An 11,934-nucleotide genomic window follows, 5' to 3' on the forward strand; every position below is an offset into this window, starting at 1 on the left:
CTGATTCAGTAGAACACTTTTTATGTAGATGAATGAATACAGTTTACCATTCAACAATAGATGTGTACTTTTATTTGATTTTATTTGATTCACTAATCTGCCATGTACTTGTTTAACTACATTCAACCAAGTGCCTCAATAAGCAACCAACCAACCAGCCAACCACACAAACAAAACAGTCCTTTGTAGGACAAGTTCAATTATAAAGATAAATTCTTTATACATAATTTGGAATGGAATCCACTACTAAATTAGTTCAACAAGAGAAGTTCACCAGCATCAAACAAACAAACAGTATGGGACCAATCATTCCTATCAGCACCTGGTAGGAGCTGGAGGGTCTTAGCAGCTTGGTTCTCCTCTCTTGTTTGGAAATGCAGGGTGAAATGATAATACTATGTTGTCTGCATAAAGGAAACTAGAAGTCTTTACCACAGGCAGCTATCTGAGATTAGGTTCTATTAAATTCAATATGTCAGTTAAGTTACCAAGATAAATGTTGAATAATGGGAAGGCAACACATGGCCCTGTCTGACCCCCTCCATGATTAAACAACATTGGTAACTTTCTGAACCACATCTCACTTATTAAAAAAGAACAAATGGAGCTAATTGGACATATCTTCTCATTTCCTTCATAAGATTTCCCAGGAAATGGAGCTGAATGCTTATTTTAAATCAATAAAAGCTACAAATAGCTTCCCTGCTGATAAACTGGATTTCCCCCCAGCAATATGAGATGCATTAGGCAGTGATCTAGTGTGAAGGAACCTTCTTTAAAGATAATCCATTGTTATTAGAAACACTAACCCACTCTTTCAGTTTAATTGCAAGATAAGAACCATACATTTCCCTAGTAACAGAAAGTAAACTTATAGGACCATAGACACAACTACAAAATGATAATAGGATCTGATCTTGTATCTCTTTTTTAATAGGTATGATAATAGCCTTGCATTGCTGGGAGGGAATATTCTCTAACCTATTAACTAGTTTGAAAAGGGTCGCTAACATGGGGCTCACCAATCAGGCTTGCCTTCAAGACCTCAGCTAGAACAATGTCTGACCCTGGTGCCTTTCCATGGCACAACTGAAATATAATGTTCTAGGTTGTGACTGGGTTACTTGGAGCCAGTGGAGAACATCTCACTGCAGTAAAAGGAAGGAAGTACTACAGAAGCTTGGTAGATAGCTATAGATCTCCTGAAAATGTTCCATCCATACCTTAGCTAGAATACAGCAGCATAGTCTGGGTTGGGAGAGAGGTCCTATCACTAATTTCCAGAAAGCAAGGTGCTAATTAGACATTGCCAAGCTTTTGTTTTCTTCCTAATAGTTTCTGTTTCCAGTTGTTTCTGGGCACAATTCAAAGTGCTGATTATGACCTATAAAGTCCTATATGGCTAAGGTCCAGGCTATTTGGCATCTCTCTGTATGAATTACCTTAGCCTCTGAGATCCTCAGGACATTATAATTCTCTCAGTCCCACCACCGTCACAAACACTGTCAGTAGGACATCAGAGAGGGCCTCCTTTGTGTCTGTCCTAGACTCTGAAATTCCCTTCCCAGGGAGGCCAGAATAGCTCCCACTTTGTTGCCCTTTGACCAGTCAGCTAAGACCTTTATATTTAGACAGGCTTCTGGAGGGTGTTGTACAGTTTTAAAGTACATGGTTTTTAAGTGCTTTAATTGTACAGTAGGCCCTCAGTATATGTGGGGGATCCGTTCCAGACCACCCACCCCCCGTACATACCAAAATCCACGTATGTTCAAGTCCCCTATGTCTCCAATGGCGGTGCTTATGCGCAGCCATTGGGGACAAAAGTTCCTCGCCTCTCCTCCCTTCCTCCTCCCCTCCCCTCCCTTCTCCCTCCCTTCCTTCCTTCCTCCCTTCGCTCCCTGCCTCCCTTCACTGCCTCCCTTCCCTCCCTGCTTACTTACCTTCTGCTGCTGCCGCCACCCCTGCAAAAAAAGCTGGGTGCTGGTGTTAGAGGCCATGAAGGCCTCTGCTGCTGCTGCTTGGCCTCCTCGCTGCCCCCGCTGCCACCACAGTGGTGGTGGTGTTGGAGGCCAAGAGACCTCCAACACTGGCACCCAGCCTTTCCCGCGGCAGCGGTAGCAGCAGAAGGTAAGTAAGCAGGGAGGGAGGGAAGGAAGGAAGGAAGAAGGGAGAGAAGGACGAAGGGAGGAGAGGAGGAACTTTTGTCCTCAATGGTGGCATGTGTACCCATGTCCTGCCATTGGGGACATTCACGGATGCTCAAATCCACACATGGCAAATCCGTGTATAAGGAGGGCCCACTATATTCTATTTTTAAACAAATGATCTGTTTTAATATTGGAATAGTTTAATTCTGTTTTAATTGTGACTTTAGTACGTTTTTAACGGTACTGTGCTTTTAAACTGTAGGTCACTTGGAGTTCCAATTTTGGGAAAAACAGGATAATAATAATAATAATAATAATAATAATAATAATAATAATAATAATACTGCCCACTTTTGGAAGACAATTGGCCTGTGCTTTGTAGATTATATGAAAGCCTTTGTTGCCTTGGAGAATGGTGGGGTATCCGTTTTTAAACAGAGTCTGGATAGCCATCTGTCAGGAGTGCTTTGATCACCATATGTATTCCTTCATGGCTGGGGGTTGGACCGGATGGTCCTTGTGGTCTCTTCCAATTCTATGATTCTATGATGATAACACAATAATAGCAGGAAAAAAGGAAAGACTTGGAACAGTTACTGAAGAAAGTCAAAGAGGGAAGTGCAAAGGGAGATTTACAGTTGAATAGTAAGAAACTTTATTTACATAATTTTAAAGTAGACAATGAAAACCCTGGAATAGTTCAATATTTTAAATACTTTGGCTCAGTCATTAATCAGAATGGAGACTGCAGTCTACAAATCAGAAGACTAGGACTTGAAAGGGCAGCTATGAAGGAACTTGAGAAGATCCTGAACTGTAAAGATATAAAACTGAATACTAAAGTTAGGATGGATCATGCTTTAATATTTTGAATTTCTATGTGTGGTTGTTAAAGCTGGACAATGAAGAAAGCAGATAGCAAGAAAATCAACTCATTTGAAGTGTGGTGCTGGAGAAGAATACTACAGATTTACTGCTAAAAGACTTGAAGTCTCTAAAGCTGACTTGATGGCAGTTAACAACAAAATAAGAGTTTTATATTCTTAATCTGATAATAAACTAGGGAAATTATTAAACAACTATGTATTTATTTGTTGTTGTTTTGCTGTGTGCTTTCAAGTCATTTCTGACTTATGGCAACCCTAAGACCATGGGGTTGTCTTGGCAAGATTTCTTCAGAAGGGCTTTGCCTTTCCCTTCCTCTGAGGCTAAGAGAGTGTGACTTGTCCAAGGGTTTCCACTGTCAAAATCCATGAGGATTTGACCTTTGGTTTCCAGAGCTGTAGAGCAATGTGGTTTGCTAAGAACTTGTGTCTCAGATGAAAGGTAATGTCCTTTTCTCTATTACTTTATTACTCTATTGATACTGCATGTATCAATATATGTGGAGCTAAGTAAGAAAATTTAGACAATAGGCAGGGTAAGGGAATAGCTACCAGTAGAGAGGCTAAGCTGGAGTGACAGAGACTGTTAGGAATTGCCTGCAGACTTGCTTAAATAAAGTTCCTTAGTTTTATTATATAACTCCTGCTTGAGTCTTTCTGATAACCACATGAAACTGTGGAAAGGCATTGTGTTTGTGCATCTGCAGGTAGAGTACCTTGGGCCTGTTACAGACTGCCAAAATAAAGCTGTTTCAGGTCTCTTTGGAGGTATGCTATTTAAATGATGCGTGGGTCCTAAGAGTCCGGAGGTCGTGCCACAGCCACACTCCATTCCTAAGCATTGGAGTGCAGCTTTGGTGCAGCTTCCGGATTCTTGGGATGCATGCATCATTTAAACAGCATACCTCCAAAGAGACCCCAAGCAGCTTTATTTTGGCAGTCTGTAACAGGCCTTGATATATTATTGGATTCCCTTCCTTTCCACTAAGTGGAGCTGCAGCACAAAGATACTGTATGTGTGAGTAAAAGTCTGAAGTGACAATATAATCTGAGTCAGCCAAAGGTTTTGCTTTTGAACTGAATGTGAAGGAGGAATATTGAACAAGTCCTATTTTATGACATTCTAGGTGCAGATTTCTGATATTAAATTGGCATGAGTAGGCAACAGAATTCTTATACATTTTTATTCCCATTTTTAATCTAGTGTGAAATATCTTTCCTGGATATCTCTTGAGAGCCCTTTCTCTCAATAAATTAATTATCCTTTTTCAAAAATGGCTCTTAGCTCTTCCATTTATTACATCAAGGTGGAGTTTTCCCCTCCAAATATACAGATAACTGTTTATGTTGTGTTTGCAACAGTTATATTTTTCATATAAGCAATACTAATCCCTTTCTGAAAGCTCATTCTTAGCTCTGGTACTGACTTTCTAGCCTTCTATTAGAAGCAAAGTGCATATACAAGATTGCTTGAGTGCCTAGAAGGAAAACTTGCTCTCAATTTTTCTCTCTCCTACTCATTTGCACTATCCCCTATTTTACGAGCTTTGCTTTATAGCTGTTCAACTGGTGACATGGAATTTTTCCATTTGTTTTTGGATTCTGTAAGGACACAGTTATTGTGTCTTCAAGTTGTTTCCGACTTATGGCAACCCTAAGGCAATCCTATCATAGGGTTTTCTTAGCAAGATTTATTTGGAGGAAATTTGCCTTTGCCATCTTACATGGACTGTAAAGGATCACACACATTTATACAGATGAGCTGTATAATGGGGAAACTCTATTTAACAGTGCCTTCATCCTACAATGCTGATGACTAATGCTGCTATAAACTGTATTCTGATATTGTTCAGCAGTTTTACTTGCATTATTCTTCCCACCTTTTCTTCCAAATGTGGAACTCAAAATGTTTTTGCAAGATTTTAAAATGTATAGATGAAAACAGGAAATGCTATGGTATTAAAAGACAGTTAAATGAACTGTACTATTAAAACAAAAGTGAATTAAAAATAACCACATCAGTAACAGACATACATTGCCCATTCATTAAAAAATCCATTCTCAATAAGTAAACAATTGTCAAATGAACAAAAAGGTCTTTGACTGGTATGCCTTGGTTTTGTTTCTGCTCAGAAAAAAAAAAGCAACAACCACCTGTGTGCAAGTCATTGGGAAGATGGAGTAGAGAATTAGACCACCCACTGTTCTGTTTTGTCCAAAAAGCTAAGTTCTGGGGTGCTTTTTGAGTGTAGGAAAAATTTGAAATGGCTGCCACCATAAGAAATGTCTGCCTCCTTTGCCATTCACTGTGGGGTGCCCTGACGGTGGACAGCAGCAGAACAATCAGTGCTTGGTTAAACTTACTTTTTGGACTCCAGCTCTCTGAATTCACTGGATTTTGACACTGTGGAATCCAAATAAGTATTTTCCCCACACTCTGATTAAAAACAAAACAAAAAATCACACTATCACAGAATCAAGTGATTTGATCATCCAATGGCTCATTTTATATGGCAGAGGCAATGTTAGATATTCGTCCAAAGAAAAGGCAGGGATTGGCAAAGGCCTGCAAAAATGAAAATTAATGGTTGTTTAAATGTTTGATTTTTAAAATATTTCAATGAGAATATATGGCTAAAAAAAAAAAGGATTTTTAATGCAGTCAAAGATGGGTATTTAATTAGTAGTAAACTTTGTAAACCTATCAGTTCTTCCTCCCTTTTGGCCCAATGGTCATGAGCCATGGGTCCAGCCACAAAATGGCTGTTGGGGGACAGCACTGAGTAATCACAAAATGGCTATGAAGTAAAGCAACTGATCCCCCATTCCGCAGGTAGCAAACAGATGTGGCAAAACCAGAAATAACTTGGCCAAGAACAAGCCAAGGTGGTATCTGAGCCACAAAAAGCAAAACAAAACAACCCCCCAAAACAGCCCCCCTCCCCACAAAACAGTTTCATGCTGTTAAAATAGCACACATTTTGCAGAAGGCAAGGCAATTCATTCCACCAAATGACTTCTTAGCATTCCCTCTAAAATTAGCACATCACCCATCTCTCTAGTCCCCTTTCTCCCAGAATCAACAAATGGAACTGTTTTCTTCATTTTTTCCTTGCTTCCCTAGTCTGTCTGTTTTCCCCATTCTCTCTTCTCTTTCTTTTCCATGTCATGCTCTCCATCCCTCCTCAAGACTTGTGTTTTCTTCTTTCATGGAGGTGCAGCTACTAGCTGGCACTTCTTTCCTGGAAGTTCAGGCAGTCTGACTGCCAGTTAGAACACCTTTCCTTTTTCTGTGCCTATAACATTTAGTTACAACTGCTGTATGCGGCTGCATCTGTATTGCAGGAATAATCAGGTTTGACACTACTTTAACTGCTATAACTCCATGGCATTGAATTCTGGGAAGTGAAGTTTGTTGTGGTACCTGTTGTGGCACAGAATGCCATACCATGGGGCCATGACAGTTAAAGTGATGTCAAACCTGATTATTCCTGCAGTACAGATGCATTCTCAGAGAACCATTCTTAATGGATGTTTCCAGCATAAAAAAGAGAACAAACCGTTCTCTTTGGACACTACCAGCAGAATGTCAGTCATTAAAAGACTTAAAAGTATTGCATCTCTTTTATTTGCTTCTGATTCTGCTGGCTATCAGATGGGTAAGGGAGGGCTGGAGCAGACAACATGAAAGAGAAAGAAGATGTCTCACTTTTCTTCTGTCATGAAACTCAAGATAGCATGCATGGATTCCCAGGACAGTCTTTGATCCAAGCATTCCTACTCAAGTCTAAAACTAAGGTTTTAATTCTCTTCATTACAGGCACAATTCTGCTTAGCTCAAGCAAGATAATTACATCATATATTAAATACCTGTAGAGCAGTAGACGGCACCTTGTCCACTCCAGGCACAGGCCATGATGTCTGATCCTCATTTCCATATTCAGAGATGCTGGATGTCACCCCAAGCTAGAAATCTGCCTGAGCTATTTCTTTGCTCTTATTAACTGTTTGGGGGTTATGATTGAAAAGGGTGTTCCACACAAAAATAGAAAGGGCAGGGCTGTTTGTACTATGTCTATCCCAAATGTTGTCTTTCCTGCTAGAGTTGTCATATTCCAGTCCCTCATATCCTGGCATCTATTTTGCATATTATGCAAATACAACACATTAATCATTGCACTTTTTCTGCCATGATGTTTCAGTACCAGTACTGTTAAAAACCCCCCCCCCCCCCCCAAGCTGGTGTGTTGAGAAGGAGGCTTCCAAGCAGCTCCATAGAGTAAAGGGACTCCCTTTATTCTTTTGATGCTGTTTGGAAGCAATGTTCCATTGTGCTGCCTAGCCCTGGGCTCAAGCTGCTGACATAATCACCACACAACATAAGTCCATCTCTGTTGGCCACCTTTCCTTTCTCACCTTCCGAGCCTGTTGGGGGAAGAAGGTAGGGAATGGAAGAATAAAGTGGCAATGCTACGCCTTGTGCAGTAGCAACCAAAGCCTGCAGTTGGGATGATGCTCCTGCCAGTGCCAGTCTTTTTGCATGGTTTGTTGCTTCATTGCCACTGCCATATTTTAACTTATCCATTGTCCTGTACTGAAGGAGAAATCCAGGATTTACTGCTTCAACTGGCCTAGCTGGCTGGGACATTTTTTCATTCCTTCAATCTGGATTTTCAAGGTTTTCTGGGACAAATGGCAACCCTATTTCCTGCCCATACTTACCCTTTACTCTTTCTATGTGGAGCAGGAAGGTCTAAAAGCAACTTCCTAAACTGGTTAGTTTATTTCCCCTGTTCACATTAAGAAAGCACACAAAACATCTTTTGTCACAGGCTAACGCTAGGGGTGTAAGAATACCCTATTCAGGTATAATGCCTGGACAGTGCTGTCAATGACTGAGGAGGATGACTTGCTGTTACTACTACCAGAACTTTGAATTAAGGCATTTAAATTATTTGCTGTATTTTCCAAGTGATTTCACTTGACTTTCTAATTTCCTAGTTAAGGCTGGAGTTTAAAAAAATAGGCTTTAGTAGATCAGGTTGTTAGAATTCATTAGGGAGGGTGTCTCTCCCACTGCCTAATTCAGGAAAAGAGGAAGACTTGCTGCCTCAGAAGAAATATTGGAATTCAAGAAAATGCATCACACAGCACTGTCATTAAGCAATCTGTGTGATATATTTAAGAAGACAGGAAGAAACAGGGAGAAGGAGAAGATGAGACATTTTGGAATAGAAGAACAACTGATTTGGGGAAAGAAGAAAAAGGGAAAAGAAGCAAAAAAAAAATTGCATTGGAATGGAATAGAATGGTGAGGGAGTATAGTTTGCTTGCTTAGGGATCAAGATCCTTTCAGAATATCAAGTCATCTAGTCCTGAAAGGCTCATCATCAAGGACATGTAAGGAACAAAGGTGTTTGAGGTCCTTCTGGGAGATGCAGAACATTGTGGATTTTTTCAGTAATTTCTTGATTATATTCAGGACTGATTTCTATGATATATTATTCTGTAATAAACAATTGCTACATAATATTATTTGGAGAGAACTGCAGGGAACTTCTTTGCAGATTTTGGGTGTGTCACTCACTCTCCCAAAATGCATTTTTTGTTAAAGGTCAAAAAAGAGTGATTCATTTGAGAGATAGGCACTAATACACCACAAGTATAGCAGTAATTAGATAAACCCAAAGACCAGTCAGTGAATCAAAATGGAATGAAGTTCAGTTTTATTGACCAAGTATCTAACAAACCCATAATTCTTTGCACCAATCTCATCTGGGTACTTAGCTGTTTAAATCTCTGAAGGCTGAAGAACTGTGTGGCTAAGAAAAATAAAATGATATTTGTGTTCGTTCATTTTGAATGAGTGAATCCTGCCTCTGAAAACTAGACTGGCTGAAGCATGTAAAGGAATGTACTTTAGAAACCAAAGAATTCTCTCCTGGATGATCAGGGGGGAAATGGGCTTATTAGAAGTGGATGTCGGTGGAAAGAAAAGAGTCGGAGATGAGTGACCAACTGAATGAAAGAAATTGTAAAATGAGATTCAGTGCTTTGGGAAAGCCTTTCTTAATCTGAGAGTTCCAGGACATTTTAGACTCCCATCATTCCCAGATAACAATCATATAATGGGCTTTGTAGTCCAAGTGGGAAAAAAGTTCTGATTAGAAGTAGGCAACCCCAAAAGGACTAAAATAGCACACTTGAAGGAATTAACAACAAGGTGTGCTTTCCTGTCAACAGTAATCGTCCAGGACCTTGGCCCATTACAGACGGGCCCTTTCGGTGCCCCCATCACGTGCTAGGGTTTGGCCGAGGACCTACCGTCCACACTGGCCTCACCCCTAGTACATGATGGGGGTGTAATAATGGCGGCACCCTATACACACGGGCACCGCCATTATTACGTGCTGGACGCATAGTGTCTGCACTTTGCGCCCCGGATATGACGCCGCGAGTGCTCAAGTAGCACCTCGCGGCGTCACATCCAGGGCACAAGAAGAAGCCCCATTTCAGCGCTTCTTTTTAGCTGCGCCAGGAAGCCTCGCTGTCTGGCCGCTGGGGCTTCCTGGCGCAGCTAATGACAGCGCAGGGAGAGCGCTGTTTTTCAGCACTCTGTAATGTGCCCTTGTCTGTAAATCCTGTGGTCTGTCCCACCACTGGCAGTTTTCAGCAAGTTAGGTGATGATAACTTAACTAACTGCAAGCTTTTAATTATTTATGTTTATGATAGTGAATCAATTTTCTAGTTGTTGTGTGCCTCCAAATCATTTTTGACTTATGTTGACCCTAAGGCATGGGGTTTTCTTGGTTTTCTTGGAAATTGACTTGCCATAGGTTGTCCAGTGCATTTTTGTGCTTGAGTGGGGATTTGATTAGAGTCATAGCCTAGTGCTCAAACCACTATACCATGCTAGCGCTCTAATTTTCTAGTTTCTAACTTTTAATAATGATTTAAATTTCCAATCTAATGTTCTAAACACAGGTCACTACTATTGAAAGGTAAATTAAAAGCAATAGCATTTTTGCAGATAGTCAAAACTTTCTGGATTACACTTCTCAGAATCCCCTAGCATGCATGGCTATAGTCAAAAAATTTAACAGCTGGAACTCAGAGTCAATGAATCCATATTCATAGTCTCACCATAATTGCCAAGATTGTAACTGCCCCTCCAATGTACTTTACCTGGCATTAGCCATGTGGAGAGGGGGAAGCCCATTCTGATGGCAATCAGGACACTGCTACCCCCAAGACAGCCTGAGTGCACATGACCCGCATGGCATGATGTCAAGCTGAATTTCTGATTAATTTTTTTCATCACCGCCCCATCACATATGCACACTGTTGCACAAACACACCACTGGTGATTGCCTGCTGCCTAGATGCCATCCCATTGGATGGCCACACCTTTGGTGACACAGTCACCCCTGCGATCTTCCACTGGCACAGTGAATTGGAGCATTGGTGTGCCCAGTAAAACATTGGCAAAACAGAATAATGAACCCCCCCACATACCACATTCACCTTATGTCCCTTCCTGGACTGTCTGGTTTGTGTATGTTGTACTTATATCCACTGGAAGTACAATATTTTGTTTTTTGCATTGCCATCTCAACTGCTTGGGTATACTGGCTCCACCAGTTTTAAATGTGACTGTGCACTGGTGTGCTTATATGCATCTTTAGGGTTAGGGTTAGGATAGATTGCTCCTTTAGAACTGCTCTGGCACTGAGGCATTTATATGCAGGGCCAAAATTGCACATTTTCTGGGCTAAACCAGAATATTCCAGGTCATTTTTGCTCCACCTTTAACTTTGGAATGTGGCTTCAATCCAGTTTCTGTCTGCTCTAAATGCCTCGCCTTCAAAGCAGTTTGAAACCACTATTTAGCATGTGTGTTTCACTCCTATGTAGCACATGTACAATTCCAGTCAATTTCTGAACTCTGCCATTTCATTGCGATATGGAGCACATGCTTATAAATTAGCTAACTCCTTTTTGTAGCTAAGTGATTTTTGCTGACATTTGTTGTGCCAAAATGGCAAGCTGAGCTGATGTAAAAACCAAATGACATACCAGTGCATTAACATTTCTTCTGACCATTATGATATACAAACAGAGTGCATGATACTCCTTGGTTCTAGTTTTTAAAGCCATATTTTTTATCTTTATTTTTTAAAAATAAGAATCTGCCTTGACATCTTACAGTCAAACTGGTGATGCAAATATAAATAAGTAAACCAGCACATACCAAGAAATATAGTATTTGTTTCCTGTTTTGAATAACTTATAAGTAGTTAGTGAATCTTGATGTGAAAGGTGATTTGAGAAATACTGTTCCTTTTTGCTTGCTAAGTGAAGTTGTCAGTTGGGAAGAACATTTTCTCTGATAGTTGATTAGGGGTTAAATGAGCTGAATAAAATGGGTAATTTTTGCTACTTTCTCTGCTTAATGTAACAGTAATTATTTGAAGCATTTTCCTTATGACAGCGTAAAGCCTAAGTGATTATCCACAGCGAGAAAGCATATTTTAAATATCATTATGAATTTTCCACTTATTTTGAGGAAGTAAGGAATCACACTATCAGATATCCTGAAAATGTTCAGACATCTTCCTTCATTCATGTATATGTACTATGGACTGAAGACAGAAACTGTGAATCAGAAGATGCTATTTCCAAATAGGGCTGAGTCAGAGGAATCCTTGAAAAAAAAAATAATGGGAGGGAGATCCTAACCAATGTCACCATCTTAGATAATTCAAAATAGATGCTGGAAGGGTTCCTTCCTTCCTTCACCAAATTTGAGAGCATCCATTGCCTCACTTAAAAACATCCTCTAATATATTTTGGAAACTGGCAAGGACTCCTGTATGTTTAATGATATTGTAGAAGAGAGAAT

Source organism: Sceloporus undulatus, chromosome 5 (genome assembly GCF_019175285.1).
Source record: "Sceloporus undulatus isolate JIND9_A2432 ecotype Alabama chromosome 5, SceUnd_v1.1, whole genome shotgun sequence".
Lineage (NCBI taxonomy): Eukaryota > Metazoa > Chordata > Lepidosauria > Squamata > Phrynosomatidae > Sceloporus > Sceloporus undulatus.